The 15572-nt window shown below is 44.9% G+C and overlaps 1 long non-coding RNA gene across 1 annotated transcript; it reads left to right on the forward strand.

The window, feature by feature from the left end:
* Positions 1-6472: 6472 nt before the first annotated feature.
* On the forward strand, positions 6473-7817 carry LOC149326044 (uncharacterized). The gene is made up of 3 exons (XR_016286487.1): positions 6473-6615; positions 6732-6896; positions 7267-7817. It is a non-coding gene; the product is annotated as an uncharacterized LOC149326044 (long non-coding RNA).
* Positions 7818-15572: the final 7755 nt, after the last annotated feature.

Consider the following 15572-nt stretch of genomic DNA (forward strand, 5'->3'; position numbering starts at 1 on the left):
AATTAGTTTGAGACAAGGCTATGGAGTTCAGGGTATATGGGAAATAAAGATTGGAGCGTTTGCGTGAAATGTGCATGAATTTACATTTTGAAACATTGAGCTGCATTAACCAGTCGGAGCACCACTTCTGGATTCTGCTGAGGTCTTCCTGTAATATTGTCTGGTCACTGCTGTTGCTGATGCGGCGATAGATGACGCAATCGTCCGCGAAAATACGGACGGTTGATGAGATGCCAGAAGGTAGATCATTGATAAATATTAAAAACAGTAACGGAGCAAGAACCGATCCCTGGGGGACCCCGGAGATTACTCGAGTAGTTTCGGAAGTACGACCGGCGATGACTGTGAACTGTTGGCGGTTGGTTAAGAAGCAATGAATCCAGGATAAAGTAAGAGGGTCGAGTGACAGACGGGAGAGCTTGGACAGCAGGCGTTGGTGGGGGACGCGATCGAAGGCTTTGGCAAAATCTAAGTAGATGATATCGGTTTGAAATGAGGAGTCTAAATTTAAGTGAAGATCAGTAGTGAGCTCGAAGAGTTGTGTTTCGCACGAAAAGCCTGCCCTGAAACCATGCTGATTGAGAAAGAAAAAAGAATTCTGATCGAGGTGAGATGCAATTTGTGAGTATAATATGTGCTCGAAGAGTTTACACGAGATACATGTCAATGAAATCGGTCGGTAATTCGAGGGGTCGGTGCGATCTCCAGCTTTGAAAATTGGTACAACTTTGCTTATCTTCCAGTCTTCCGGAAGTTGACTAGTTTCAAGAGATTGGGCGAAAATCAGTCGTAGGATTTGGCTTGTAATGTATTTTGTTCCTTTGAGGATCTTGACGGGGATGTTGTCTGGTCCAGGAGAAGTGTATGGTTTCAGGTTGTCAATGAGATTTAAGATTCCTTCTGACGTGATGACAATAGGTGGCATACGTCGATACGTCGGTGGTGGTGGTTAGGCAGGTCAAAGCTGCTGCTTTCTGTGGGCTCATGAGTGAAAACAGAGGTGAAATATGTGTTCATTACATCGGAGCGCTCGAGATCTGTAACATCGGAGCCGTCTCGCGCCTTCAAAGAAATATTGTAGGAATAGTTTTTATTGGGCATGAGTAGGCTCCAAAATTTTTTCGGGTTCACTCGTAATATGTTCATGAGGTCGTGGCAGCAAAATTTTCTTTTCGAAGATCGTAAAAGGTGTATGTATTCGTGTAGGCAATCGACGTATTTCTGCCACCTCACAGTGCATACTGATTTCTTGGCACTGCGGAAAAAGAGTTTCTTCTTTCGAGATAATTTTCTGAGCGCATTGGAGTACCAGGGTTTACCGGTGTCCCCTCGGATGCAGATTAGCGGGACATAAGTATCTATAAGAGATAAAAGTTTTTCCTTAAAAAAACACCAGTTTTCATTCACCGATTTCGTGTGTCTGGAGATTCCAAAAGCGCAAAGGAAATCTTCGAGATGGGCGTTAATGCTCGCGAAGTCAGCCTTGGAATAATCTCGGATATATTTAATAGACGGTTGGCGGATGGGAATTTGAATGGAAAGGTTGAAAGATATTAGGGAGTGATCGCTTAGTCCACTAGTACACGAAAGCGATTCGATCAATTGAGGGTTAGAAACGAGGACTAGGTCGAGAATGTTTGAACCTCGCGTTGGAAGGCACACAGCTTGAGAAAGGTTGAAGGTAAGGACTAGTTCCAAAAAAGTCTTTGGATTGCCGAGATGGTGCAGTCAGGTTTTCCCAGTCGATGTCAGGGAAATTGAAGTCCCCACAGACTGTAAGATTGGCGTGAGGGAAACGATACTGTAAGTCTTCAAGAACAGAGTGAAGGTCATTAATAAACGAGGGATCGCTGTCAGGGGCTCTGTAGCATGCGACTAGCATGTTGGTACCAGAGGGAAAGGAGAATTTAATGCATATTTCACTATGGCTGGTAATACTAACTATTTTTAAGGAACGAAACAGCGCAACTAAAACGAAGGACCAAGAAAAAGAGAGACACGAACACGCGCTTGGTCCTTCGTTTTAGTTGCGCTGTTTCGTTCCTTAAAGATGCAATACCAACTCGCCCACTATGCTATGCTAATACTAACTAGAGTGGAAGAAAAGCTTGATTTCACTAGAGCAAGGATGCCGCCTCCCCTGCGGTCTACTCTGTCTCGCCGGTACACGTTAAATGACTGATTGTCATGAAGTAGTTCGAAATCTTGAATGTCGGGTGTCAGCCATGATTCAGTGAATAATGCGATGTCTGTGCTGAGGTCATCAAGAAGGGCTTCAACTGTTTCTTTTTTAGGCAAGTAGCTTCGAATATTTGTTAGCAAAACCGAGGTTTTCTGATAGGCTGCAATAGGGCGTGGGCACTGAGAAGGACTTGAAAGATGAGATTGCGGGTCGTGCGGGTCGTGCGGTGCTTGCGGTAATCGCTATGGTTTCAGCTCAACTACGGAATCCGTATCTGCTTGATAGACGAAATGCTTTTTGCCGATGAGTAGCTTGTAGAAACGAATCTTGAACGATGCTTTGCTTTGCTGACCGTAAGAGAAAAGTTTCTTTCTAGCTAATCGAACCTTAGCTGAAAAATCTTCGCGAACAGAAAATGCTGTTTCCTTAAGCTTAGGCCCGGCAAGCAATATTCTCGATTTGTCTTTGAAGTGTGCCAGCTTGATAATGATTGGACGGTTTTTGCCTGTCTCGAAGCGACCCAAACGGTGCGCACGTTCAATCTGATTGTTATCAATTGAAATTTCGAGCTTTTCGGAGCAAAAGGAAACAACATGAGCTTCGGACTGTTCCCAAGTTTCACCGAGTTCGTCTGTGATGCCGAAGAATAACAGGTTCGAGCAGCGTAAGCGATTCTCGGCGTCGTCGTACTTATCCTTCAAAAGTTTGAAGTCGGATGAAAGCTTAGTGAAGTCAGAGGTGGTTTTAGGAGCAGCGCAACTCTCAGGGTTGACTGCTACGATTTTTTTCAAGGATTTCAACGCTTGATGAAAGTCGACGTATGGAGTCCTCAATGCTGGTTTGTGCGGATCTGATCACGGCAAGCTCTGACAGAATGGTGTTCTGGCTCAATTCGATGCGCAGTACTGCTTGGGAGATTGATTCTAAAGACGGAGGAATGTCGTTCTCGGCAGGACCTGGGTTTAGCTCGGCATCCCCGGACAAAGCGAGCAAAAGACAAGTAAGATGAGCATTAAGGCAATAAAAACCAGCAATACATAAAATCCTTCGACAAAAATCACTGGTGTCTTTGGGGCACGACACCGCCAGCAAGAAACGATCACTAGAGCGGAGACATTTGGCACCAGGTAAGTAACTAACCTGTAGGAGAAGAAAATGCCTCTGCATGACCGGTTGATTTGCGGCGGCGTGCCCCAAGTGGCTCCAACAGGGCAGTGGCATGGGCAGTGGCTTATGTAGTCGTGCAACTAGTTCCGGTGGTGGTACTGGCAATGGGTTGCCAGATGACGGTCCCGTCCATCGCCAGAAATCGCGGGTGAAGGTGAAGCTTGTAGTCATCACTGCTGTTTTCGGTCTCGGCCGGCAGCCAAGTGAAACGGTCGGTGTCGTTCACCGCGAAAGGGAACGAGCAGTCAATGTCGAGCTGTTCAGATGCGATGGTCCGGCAGCCAAGTGATATTCTAGATAGCCTGTAGGAGAAGAAAATGCCTCTGCATGACCGGTTGATTTGCGGCGGCGTGTTCCCGCTATGGTTTCAGCTCAACTACGGAATCCGTATCTGCTTGATAGACGAAATGCTTTTTGCCGATGAGTAGCTTGTCGAAACGAATCTTGAACGATGCTTTGCTTTGCTGACCGTAAGAGAAAAGTTTCTTTCTAGCTAATCGAACCTTAGCTGAAAAATCTTCGCGAACAGAAAATGCTGTTTCCTTAAGCTTAGGCCGGGCAAGCAATATTCTAATTGCTTAGCAACAACGACAACAACGTTGTCGTTGTTGCTAAGAAAACTCGGGCCACTAGCAACGGCGTACGGCGTCGTTAGCGTCGTTGTTGCTAGGGGCCCGAGTGTTTCTCGGTGGCGGTGGACGGGCTTTCGGCACGGTGTGTTCGGCCTTGCGTGTTAAAGTCTACATGCCTGGCGTCGTGACGTTACGCACGCATCTACGATTGCTTTTAAATGCAGCAAATAACCGCTCATTTGATATTTTGTTCGTCAAACTTGGTGTCGTTACGCGGAGCGATCGATGCATTGAAATGAATCTCGCGAAAAGGTGGCACTCCGGAACCGCGCTTCGACACGCAAAGAAGCGTTGATTGTTTTGATCAGCGAACTTTCGCACCTCACCAAACAGCACAGAAACATGAAGCCGCTCTCGGCGATGCTGAGCTGCGTGTCGAAGGCCACACGGCGGGTGTACGGTAGCCCGGGGAGGATGGTGAGCTGAGCTATAAGCATGGAGGAAGGAAAAAGAGAGGAGAGGCCCTTTCCACACAACACCATGGGAAAAAAGTGTGGAGGAAATCACGTGGTTTTTTCGCGATCGGGAGGCCATCTAGTCCGGGCAGCTTAGCAACGGCGTCGTAGTTGCTTCTTGCAAACCGGGCGCCCACGAAACACAAAACGTCTTACGAACGTCTCGGAACAGCTTCAAATGACTACAAACGTCTTGCGCTGTGTTCAAACGTCTCATAGATGTCGACAAGAAGAAGTTCTCTCTGCGACGTCTCTTAAACATCTAAAGTCAGACGTTTGCTGTGAAACTTCTGTGAAACATCTGTAGTCAGATGTTTTCTAGACTTGATTCTAACACGTGGAACTTGAGACCACGTCAAGGGGATGCGCCAGCAATCAGCAGAGAGTTGCCACCGTGGATTAAACATGCTGTAAAATCACGGCACATAAATTAGATGGCTCTCCTGCTTGACGTTTCGAAGAGCAGGCGCGCCGGTGCAAAGACCGCTCTTTGTATTCGAACACAGAAAGCGCGTTTTCTCCTACGGAGCCCGAATCACGTTCCACATCGAGTGCAGCTAACCCGCCACTCGTAAGACTGGATTTAGGTAACATATAATGGCCCTGAAAGCCGACGGTAGTTACGCGAGTGAAAAAATTTGCTTCATGTTGCGAACGCCTCTGTTACGCCTCGGCTAGCTGGCGGCAGCATGCGGATTGACAGGCGCAGCGCACGCTGCCTTCGCCGCCTTCGCCGAGCTCGCTCGCGCGGTTTATCGCGCAGATCACCCGCGCGCTATCTTCTCGTGGCGGCGTATCTTGGAGGCAATCTTTCTTGGGTCACGCCGCAGCTTGCTGCTTGTGTCGCTCCGCACGGTGGCGATGCAGGATAGTTTGCCAAAGTGGTTTTAACCGTTTAAAGCAGAAAAAAATGGAAGCTTCAAGTGCTTAGTTTTACATGAAAGTATTAGATTCAATTTGTTTTTTGGTTCTTTGATGATATGTTTATTTTTACGTTTAGAAATTTAGTACTTCATTTGGTCATTTGGCGTTGCAGAGGCTAGCGATAGCTACGCGCGCGAAGCGGATGCTGCGCACGTTGTAGTACGTTTCGCTGCGCACTTTTTTCCGCGCTGGTTGGCACGCCGCTGCAGTCTGCAGTTTGCATTTTCCCCTTTTTCTGCGGTATCGTTTACTACCAGTGTTGCACTGAGATGTGAGCCTGGTTTTCCGCAAAATTAAGTAACCTTCCATTTCTCTTCTGTGGTGAAAGCGTCGGCTTTGCCGGCTAAGCCACTAACGCGCCTGATTTAACCTTTGGTTTACAAAACACAAAACAGTATCAGCCAGTGTTTTACATACCAAAGTGCAGCGTTGAATATATTAAAACAGGGCATTTGCATGTATTTGAGCTTTTGTTAAGTGGATACAGCTAGGCTGCTCTCGCATGCGAGTTGCTTTCTTTACCAAGGCGATGACAAGGTGAACGTGACAAAGCTTCAAACCAACCAGCTTTGTTTAAGCGTACGTTGGTAAGGCGCGAATTTTTTCCTACACGGTTTTATTCTTGCCAAGGACTCTCATCTGGCCACCTGTGTGCTCCAATTCTCCTTGCTGTGATTGCCGTCAGTGAAACTCGCGTTAAAAAGGCGTTGGTTATCTTAACTGCGTCAAGCTTTTATTTCATTGCGATTGAGAGCCCCGGCACAAAGGTAGTTTACTCGGTGGTGCTGCTCTGTATGTGTGCAGGCTGTTTGACAGTGCAGTGAAGTACTACGGCTCTTTGCAGGCATGGCAGCTTTTATTTTTTGGAAAACCATTGCACCGTGCACAGCTGGCGCTGTCCCTACTTCACTGTGTACATTTCGTTTTGGGTACAGGCTGTTCAACAGTGGTTTTCAGGGGACCTCCTTGCCTGCTCAACTTCTCAAGTTTTGGTAAGCACACTTTGAAGCTGACACCCTTTCTTTCACTTCATGATTTCTTGTATAGGTCTAGGCTCTTTGCTAATGTTCATTCCACAAGCCCCATTATTTGTTTGTTCTTTAGAGCTCCGACTGTTGGCCGGAGGAGCAAGGACCTGGTCTAGTTTCACGCAAATTAATAGCAGCACCTTGTACTTGGTTGTTCAGACGACTTGGCCTGGAGATTGTTTCAGTTCTGAGGTGGGAACCTGGACTAATGCTTCTTGTGCAGTGGTGTAAGTAATCTCTTGCCCACTGTTTGAGCTTCATCGTACAGATTAGAAAGGGCTTCTTTGGCAATGCAGTGTTAGGAACCTTATACACATGCACTTTTATTTGTCTTATCTTTCAGATGTGCCCTGTGTGGCTGTCAAGTTAAGGTCCAAGATTTAACACATCTCTGGCGTATACTGAAGTGAAGCAGGCATTACCAGGACAGCAGCATCTCTGCTATGTTTTCATGCGACGGTACAAGATGTCAAACATCAACCACTTTTGATTCAGCCACATCTTGCAGGTAAGAGAAAGCCTGTTTGCAAGATGCAGCTTAGGAGGTTCTATGGGTACAGTGTGCATCACAGTAAGGCAGTACACTTGCTATTGACTGCTTGGCTTTCAGTGTCCATGCACGCTGTTTGAATTTTGCTTCTGTTAAAGGCCTCCACAGTGATTGACTTCTTGAGTTTATGGTGAGCCGTAGCACTCTGCTGAAATGCCGCTTGCAATGACATCATATGCATATATGTTTTTGGTTAGCTTATTTTATTGCCTGTGCTGTCACTCCTTGCCATTTCCTGGTGTTACTTGCTTCCGACTCCTCATTGGCCATTCTACATGCACCTGACTGTGCTTTTGGTTACTCTAATATTAATTTTTCACCTCTTCAGGCTGCTGAACAGAGCTGGATTTGACTTCCCCTTGTTACCGTCTAGTTGGTATCCTCCTTGCAAGAAAAGCGATGTTTGGAACACCTAGCGAGCTCTTCATTGCCATCCACATCACAGCAACTTGATCGTCAACGCATCCGTTCTGAACAAGGCCTGGGGCCGAATGAATTTTTGATTTAACAATTGGTTGCTGCTCGACACTTTCCCGCCATCCAAGTGCTTACCGTTGTAATGTCAGCCAAACCAGTGAAGCTACCTCCTCCATGGCTTCTAACATTAATTTCCTGGTCTTTCTTTTATTGTGTGGTTGTATGCACTGGATTCAATAAAGAGTAACGCAGTGACTGAAAAGTGTGCTAGCACATGCATTTATGGCTCATTACTACAGCCATACATCCCTTGTAACGTGGGCTTATTGTTCGGGTCATTGCAAATCAGCTTTGAGTTCATTTTTGAGTGTATACCAGAAAAATGAACTGTAACATTTTTAAAGATTTAGAGGGTTTAAAGGCAGCACTAAAAATCAGTCTTGAAATGCGTAAGATATTACAGGCACCTATTTCGGAAAAAAAAGGAACGTCTAAAAAAATTCTAGAAAAGATCTACCTCAGAAGTTTTCTAGCCGTATACAAGCGTAGCGTTAGCAGATCTAATAGAGGGCTAGTAAACGTCTAAGTCTAAAACACTGCTTAGATGAAACTTCTTCTAGATGTCAAGCTTTTTTTTCGAGACTTTTTTTAGACGTCTATTAGCGCTTTTTGTGTTTCGTGGGCGGTAGCAGACGGCCGCGGCGTAGCATTTGCGGTGCGGCGTAGGCGTACTTTTCTCAACTGCTCGAGTTTGTTTTTGATCGTGCTCACAGGCTGACGATGGCGCCGTTCACTCATATCTCAGGTGGAATTCGCTGCAAAACTCTCGTTGTTGCGTGCATTGATTTCAACGTGCTCGGCGACCACGATCGCACGGGCATTTCGTCTACTGCGTCACTGCTCGGAGCCGTCGGGAGACCGCCGCTGCATTCGCGCTGTTCGTTCACCAGTGATTCAATACGGCGTGCGCTAGAGAGGTCGTCGGCGTATTGTGCGGACGTTTCACGTCCTGTGCGTGCAGTGTGCGTGTACCATTCGCGCTCCCGTTTCCATCGGCAGTGAATCCTCGTTGCTATTAGGCGTGTTCTTGCAACGCTCCAGTGATCGTCACTGGTGTTAGTGTAACTGTCATTTTCGTTTTTCGCGATTGCGCTTGTGTGAGCGGCGGGGGCCATGACATGGGCGGAGGGCGATATTTTAAAGGAAGCATATGCTGCGCTCACTTTGCTCTTAGTATACTGCAGAAACTTTATTACCCGCCTGTTTCAAGCGTGTAACGTTTGAACCCTAGTAGCACGCTTTGTTGCCTCAGTGTGGCCACAACGTTACCTTCTAACATTGCCTTAACGTGGCTAGCGTCCTCTTTTTGCCACGTTAACGCAACATACATAAGACAACGTTGAGACAATATTGCTCCAATGTTACATCAACTTTCAGTCAATGTTAAAGCAACTTTTGGAGACAATATTCATGCAACATTGCCACAACATTTTCTTAATGTTGATACAACTTTTTATTCGCACACATGCAACATTCCCACGACAATGTTACTACAATATTGCTGCAATGCTGTCATAATGTTTCAGAAACATTTAGACAGCATTCTAAATTACTGAAATATTTCAGCGACCAATAATGGCTGCTGCTCCATAAAGTGATCTCTTGAAAGACTAAACTGTGTACAATGGCATCATCATACCAGAATGGTTACAGCAGCTTAAGGTTACAAGAATGAGCAATTGAGCATTACTCCTTGCTACACAGTAATGCGGTGCTTGCTATAGAATACAAATACAAGACTGCGCTGCACAACACATTGTATTTCCATACTTTCCAGACCGCTTGCTCTAAATAAATCCTTAAATGTTACATTCATTAGATCTCTACCAGTGCTGCTATCGTTTAGATGCAACAAGATTCCATGACATGGTTATTCTGACAATTAGACTGATTTATTTAAATAGACAGAAATATAATTTCGAAAAAGGAAGCAGACTTATAATACACTCAACAATACAGCTTGAAAAATGCAACACGAGGGCTTACATTTTCACGGATATGATTTATTTATTTACTTCATAAAGAATTTTGCAACAAATCTAAAAAAAACAGTACACATGTGAGCTACTCGGGAACAAGAACCAGAGCTAATGTTTTAAACAGTTACTAGGCACATTACCATAGCATGAAAACGTGCACACACCTCTCAACTGGCATATTATAAATACAAAACACTTGAGTAAACTATTTACACAACAATAGCACACCTTGAAAACATGCAACACCTGGACTTTGTACTTCCCGAATATAACACATTCATTTTGTGCACAAAATTGCAACAAATAAACAAAGTAGCAGTTCAACCTAGTTGGCCATTCAGAAACAAGGAGCAGAGGTATTATGAACAGCAGAGTTAGTTTTTGGGCTGTTTGACATCACTGATTTAAGTGCATAGTTTTCCAGCCCTACGGAACACACACACAGATACATGAGCCGCCGCGGTGGTTCAGTGGTTATGGTGCTCGGCTGCTGGCCTGTTAAGACACGGGTTCTATCCTGGCCGTGGTGGTTGCATTTCGATGGAGGCAAAATGCTAGAGGCCCATAAATGCAATCTGCATGCAAGAGATCTAAAGAATGAAGACAGGTTCCAAACTTGTCAAGCACTGCAGTGATTGTACAGAGATTTTCAAGTGTGAAGATCCTTAGCAGAAGCAGACCACAAACCACATGTGAAGCGACAGAGACGCATCATATTAAAAAAGCTGGTTCACAATGTGCGAGCAATACTTCAATTGTATCATATAATGCAGATATGATGTTTCTTTCATAGTTTTTATGATAAAGGCTGGTCTGAGGGCATTTAAGCAGTGTCTGTGCCGTTAAATAACCAGTTGGCAGTGAGCGCTGTGTTTTATCCTTCTTCCCAACTTCTGTAAAACGGCAAGTTGGTACATACCGTGTTCTGCAACTTTATCGGCACAGGTTTGAAAAATTCTCCCGCCACAACCGTTGGCTCGTTTGTGGTGAAACCGCGCACAAAGCTTCCTTATTGTTGTCCGTTTTAAGGCATAGTAAGTATAAAAGTGGTACTTACTAGGTTTGGTCACGCGAGATGCGAAACAAGAAGCACCCGTGTTGAGATCGAGCCGCCGTCATCGAATTTCTGCCGAAAGATACTTGTGGCGCCATCTGGCATCGCTGAAGGAAAGCGCCGAGGCGAGCGCTGCAACGAGCGCGGCGGCTTGCTTTGAATTCGTCGTTCGGGCCATGTCGTCTGCTTAAGCGCGTGAAATATTTTTCGGCCAACGCATTTTGAAAACTATCGTAAACAAATTAAATGACTTGACGGTGATTTACCAATAAAAGATATGTTCTCCATTGTCTCGTCGTATTTCTGCCGTCTGCTTTCGCGGCGCTTTCCTTCAGCGATGCCAGATGACGCCACAAGTATCTTTCGGGAGAAATTCGATGACGGCGGCTCGATCTCAACACGGGTGCTTCTTGTTTCGCATCTCGCGTGACCAAACCTAGTAAGTACCACTTTTATACTTACTATGCCTTAAAACGGACAACAATAAGGAAGCTTTGTGCGCGGTTTCACCACAAACGAGCCAACGGTTGTGGCGGGAGAATTTTTCAAACCTGTGCCGATAAAGTTGCAGAACACGGTACTTGAAGAAAACAGCGCAGCAACAAGCACAAGAGAGAAGATGGGACAGGTGCTGACCAGCAACTGAAGGTTTATTGAAAATGAACACTTAAAATATATTCACTTTACAACCAAGAGCGCACATGAGCTGCGCAAACAACACCGATAAGCTATCAACTTCAGTCATGGTGGTCAAGATTCAACAGTTCACAGTCATGAACGACTGTCCGTCCTTGTTCATGATTGTGAACTATTGTATCCTGACCACCATGACTGAAGTTGACAGGTTATCAGTGTTATTCGCGCAGTTCATGCGCACTCTTGGTTGTGAAGAGAGTATGTTTTATGCGTTCCTTTTCAATAAGCCTTCAGTTGCTAGTCAGCACCTGTCTCATCTTCTCTCTTGTGCCTGTTGCTGCACTGTTTTCTTCAAGTATCCTTCTTCCCTTCTTTGGTCATGCACCGTTGCACTGGAAAACTACAAATTTAAAGTACTGTCAACATTTGCCTGAACAATTTAGCACGTCTAAAATATGCTTGTCTTCTGGTAGCCTCCAGCTGCTCACGATGATGGTCTCTTCTAATTCATGATGTCACAAGCGAAGCTGCATCCCTGCAAAAAAAAAAGAACAAAAAATTTCCTAATATAAGCATACACGTCTAATAACAAATCTTCTACACTCCTCAAGGAACACAGACATTGGACAGCTCTGTTTAAAGAACTTATGTCCAGTCACTTGGCTCAAACCAAAATAGTGAGAAAAAAAAATGCCCTTCCCTGGCACCGCGAGCATATTTTAACAGCCTGAGCAACAAATTGTTCTGAAAGTGGCTAAAAAATGCATTCATTACATAAAAGACATCGACTATTCATGCCACCTAAAATTCCTCCAAAGCAAGCAAATAATTTACAAACAAAAATTCCCATTCCCGCACCTCACAGCGATTTCCAGTGCTGCTGTCTCGCTTGAATCCTGCCTTACAAGCGGACATACTGATGTCATCCATGGGGACGACCATTCAATTGCTTAAAACCACAAGGGCGTTTGTAGATGAAGGCGTAGCCGGCTGGAGGTGGTTGCACATCACTCCCTTTGTCTTCCCTCAATTGTGCCATGGCAGGTGGCCGACAAAGTAAACCGAGCGAAGAGGGCAGGCCCAGCTTATAGTCTTTTTCAGTCTCACTGCTGTGCACAATTTGAAAGGCATAGTTGCTAACGGCCGATTCTTCCGGGGCTACATAAGCTAGATCACAAACTGATGATGGGTGCAGGGGTCAAGTGGATGCAGCTAGCACAGGAAAGGGCTAATTTGGGGAATATGGGAGAGGCTGTCGCCCTGCAGTGGGTATAGTCTGGCTGACGATGATGAAGGATGATTGAACACCAATGAATATTTCACTTTTCTTACCCTTGGCGCAAATCGCTGCACAGTCCCATAAATGTTGGTTATAAGGGTATACATCTGATTGGGAATGAGAAGGCAAAGACTAGTACAATGCAGCAGCGTCAGTTTCGAGTGAAAGAACAAATTCTGGTTCCTTGCTTAAAATGCCGCTGGATTTATACTATCTTCCAGTAGAATGCATGAGAACTGGTGTAATGCCCTCGCACAAAGTGCAGACGTTAAGGAACATGCACATGTTCTTCCAGAGAACGAAACATTCCAAAGTAGTGGTAATGACCATCGGTCATCACTGCTGGATCAGTATGCCTCTGCGTCTTTAGTAATTTTCTAGCATCCGTGGGTAACTCTGGATGGTATGGCTTCAGCACTTTAAGCAGGGAATGCAGGTGAGAAGCAGGCTATTAATTGCCCACTCGCGCAAGTCGTGCTCTAGACATTGAGTAGCGGCACCAGACTCAAGTGTCATCCTATCTTCATAAACCACCAACTCCTTATTGTCAGAAATCCGCGACAACTCCTATGTTGCCCTTTCTATGTCAGAGATGCTGCTAGCGGTGCTAAAATCCGACAAGTGAACTGCGGCTTTCAACTGCGTCCTCGCCTGGCGCTGATAAAGAGGATAAAATAATATTATGCGATCAAAAGGCATCTTGATACTGTTCTGCTCATGTTGCGTACAATCTGCTGCCATGACCATTATCAAGCCTAACAACAGAAAAACAGTTTTCTAGTTCGTCGTGAACAACCTCTGCTGTTCTTCGGCGTCGTTGCTGAATGGACACTTCGCTTAGCGAACACTTCATTCTCTTCATGATGCAACGAATGTAACACTTTATCAAACTATCACGAAGAACCAACACAACTCACAGCACAACAATGGAAGTCTAGAAATCACTCACCATTGAGGTCATCCTCTGGGCAAGCCTTTGTTGTTTCAGCTGAATTCCAGTGAAACCACAACGAAACACAGCAGCGCGGGCACGGCGACCGCAAGAAAAACTGTACTAGAAGAACAAAAAACGTGAATATCTTGCCACGACTGCCGCTGACACGCAACGCAGGCATGAACGCAGGTTCTCCGATGAGCGCGCATCGCAGGATTGGCTCTCGGCGCGGCCGCGGTTTGGATTTGGATGATTTGGATTTGTGACAGTGATCTCCATGGCCATTAGACTGCGGGGCGTCAGTGAAACCAGAACTAAATTTCTTCGGCAGTTTTAATTTTGTCTGCATGTTTAATTGAAAAACAACGTACTTCCAGCTCATTAAAAATATTTCAGATAGAAATATATCTTTCTACATTAGTGTCACAGAGTGCAAGTACACTTGGACTGCTCACCATTTGCATATGCAAACTTGCAAACTTGCCCTCGAAGTAAAAATTAATAAATAAATAAATTAATACTGTCATGGTGAGTAGAAGTGATATGGTACCGGCTTTTCTATTTGGGCTTCAGAAATAGCCCGAGAGGGCAGACAATTAACCTATAGCATGAATGTTATATCAATGTCATCGTATGTGATTCAACATTTATTCATCATTTGACAATATTGCTGCAATGTAAAAAGACCACTTTAGGGCAACGTTATCAGCATGTTGCTTGGTAACATTGCAGCAACATTATCTAATGTTGAAGAATGTTAGCACAACATAGTACAACATTGGCAATGTTGTTGCAACATTGCAGTAACATACTGTGCTACTAGGGAAGCGTCTAGCGAGCTCTAGCTTCTGGGACGTGCCGGGCTCAAGTGTATTCATTCATATCGTGGCCAAGTCTGTGTTTCTGGTCGCGCGCTATGCTTAGACCGGTTTCCTGTTGCAGGTTTGCAATTGCTTTTCTACCTGATGTCATAGTCAAGAAGTGCGAAAAAGGCGAAGCTCTAACTGAATTAGGAGGCCTTTTCTCACGTGTTTATTGTGCCCATGTCCTGTGATTGTGTTTTTTGTGGTAAAAAGTACTTAGTGAAATGAGGACCCACATGTGCGCTGAATTTCACTGATGTCTGTGGTTATGTCGAAGAAAAATAATTTGATGCATTTGATCATTACGTACAATAGATCAACTTTCATTTTATGTGTTGTCATCACGAGTAAAGTGTGCTACTATGCAGTGACATTAGAAGCTAGTATTTCATCAAGTAGCGAAAAGCGGTGCGCACAGCTGCAACTCTGCACATTAAACATGAAACACAGCATTGAAATGATGCACAACACCGTGAAACTTATACTGCAGCCACTGGGTACTCCTAAACTTCTAGAAGTCCGAAAAGCTACGATAATATATATCATGCACAATACTAGATCTGTGGATATGTGAAACATGCTATGTTGCCATGCTACGATGGATTTATGGAGAGGGGCGGTCAAATTTTAAACATTTATTTCTTGGACTTTTTTCATTCAGAAAAAGATGTTCAGAATGGTTATCCTGTGTAAAATTTCAGATAAACCCTCCCCTGCTGTCTACTGTATGCACTTTGGCCCTCTCCGTTTCTGTCACCTTCGTGAGTGGCTCTTGAAGTTGTGAATCAAAAGTCATTGCTGGCACGGCCACCAATACAACACGTTATGATATTACGTTTTGCGTTCAGGGTCAAGAACTCAAACGTTTTAGTACACTTGCCCATCCTCACTGCTGTATACGAGAAAGCATTCCTTGCATCACCAGCCGCACGAAAACATGCTATGAAGATAAGTATAGTATTTATGGCCAATAACAAAGTACTGCAGAATTTTTTCTACCCTCACTGCTGCAGCACAAGGCAATGTTGACACAGCCAGCTTTCCAAACATATGCAATGGAAGCAGATGGCAACGTTCAGCAGGAAGAGCTGCATTAAAAGGCAGGTTGAACACTAAGGTGGGGTGTGACCATGCATGGCAGCATTGTTCACGACTCAGCCGAAAGCAGACAAGTGCACACTCATTCAGCATAAAACTGAGAGGTTTGTGCTATCCTCCAGAGAGCGCGATTAAAGTGCGGTCAGTATGCGGCACACTTTTATGCGAGCATAGCATGCAAACAACCCAATATCAATAACCTTGCTCAGGGATCTCATGTATGAACCTCTAAACTCATTCTAGCAAAGAAGCATTTTTTTTACAACCTCATGAGCACATTTGACAGCTGTCCACTCAAAAATCATTATGCTCTC

The sequence above is a fragment of the Amblyomma mixtum genome, chromosome 10 (assembly GCF_055824585.1).
Source record: "Amblyomma mixtum isolate Tamu chromosome 10, ASM5582458v1, whole genome shotgun sequence".
Taxonomy (NCBI): domain Eukaryota; kingdom Metazoa; phylum Arthropoda; class Arachnida; order Ixodida; family Ixodidae; genus Amblyomma; species Amblyomma mixtum.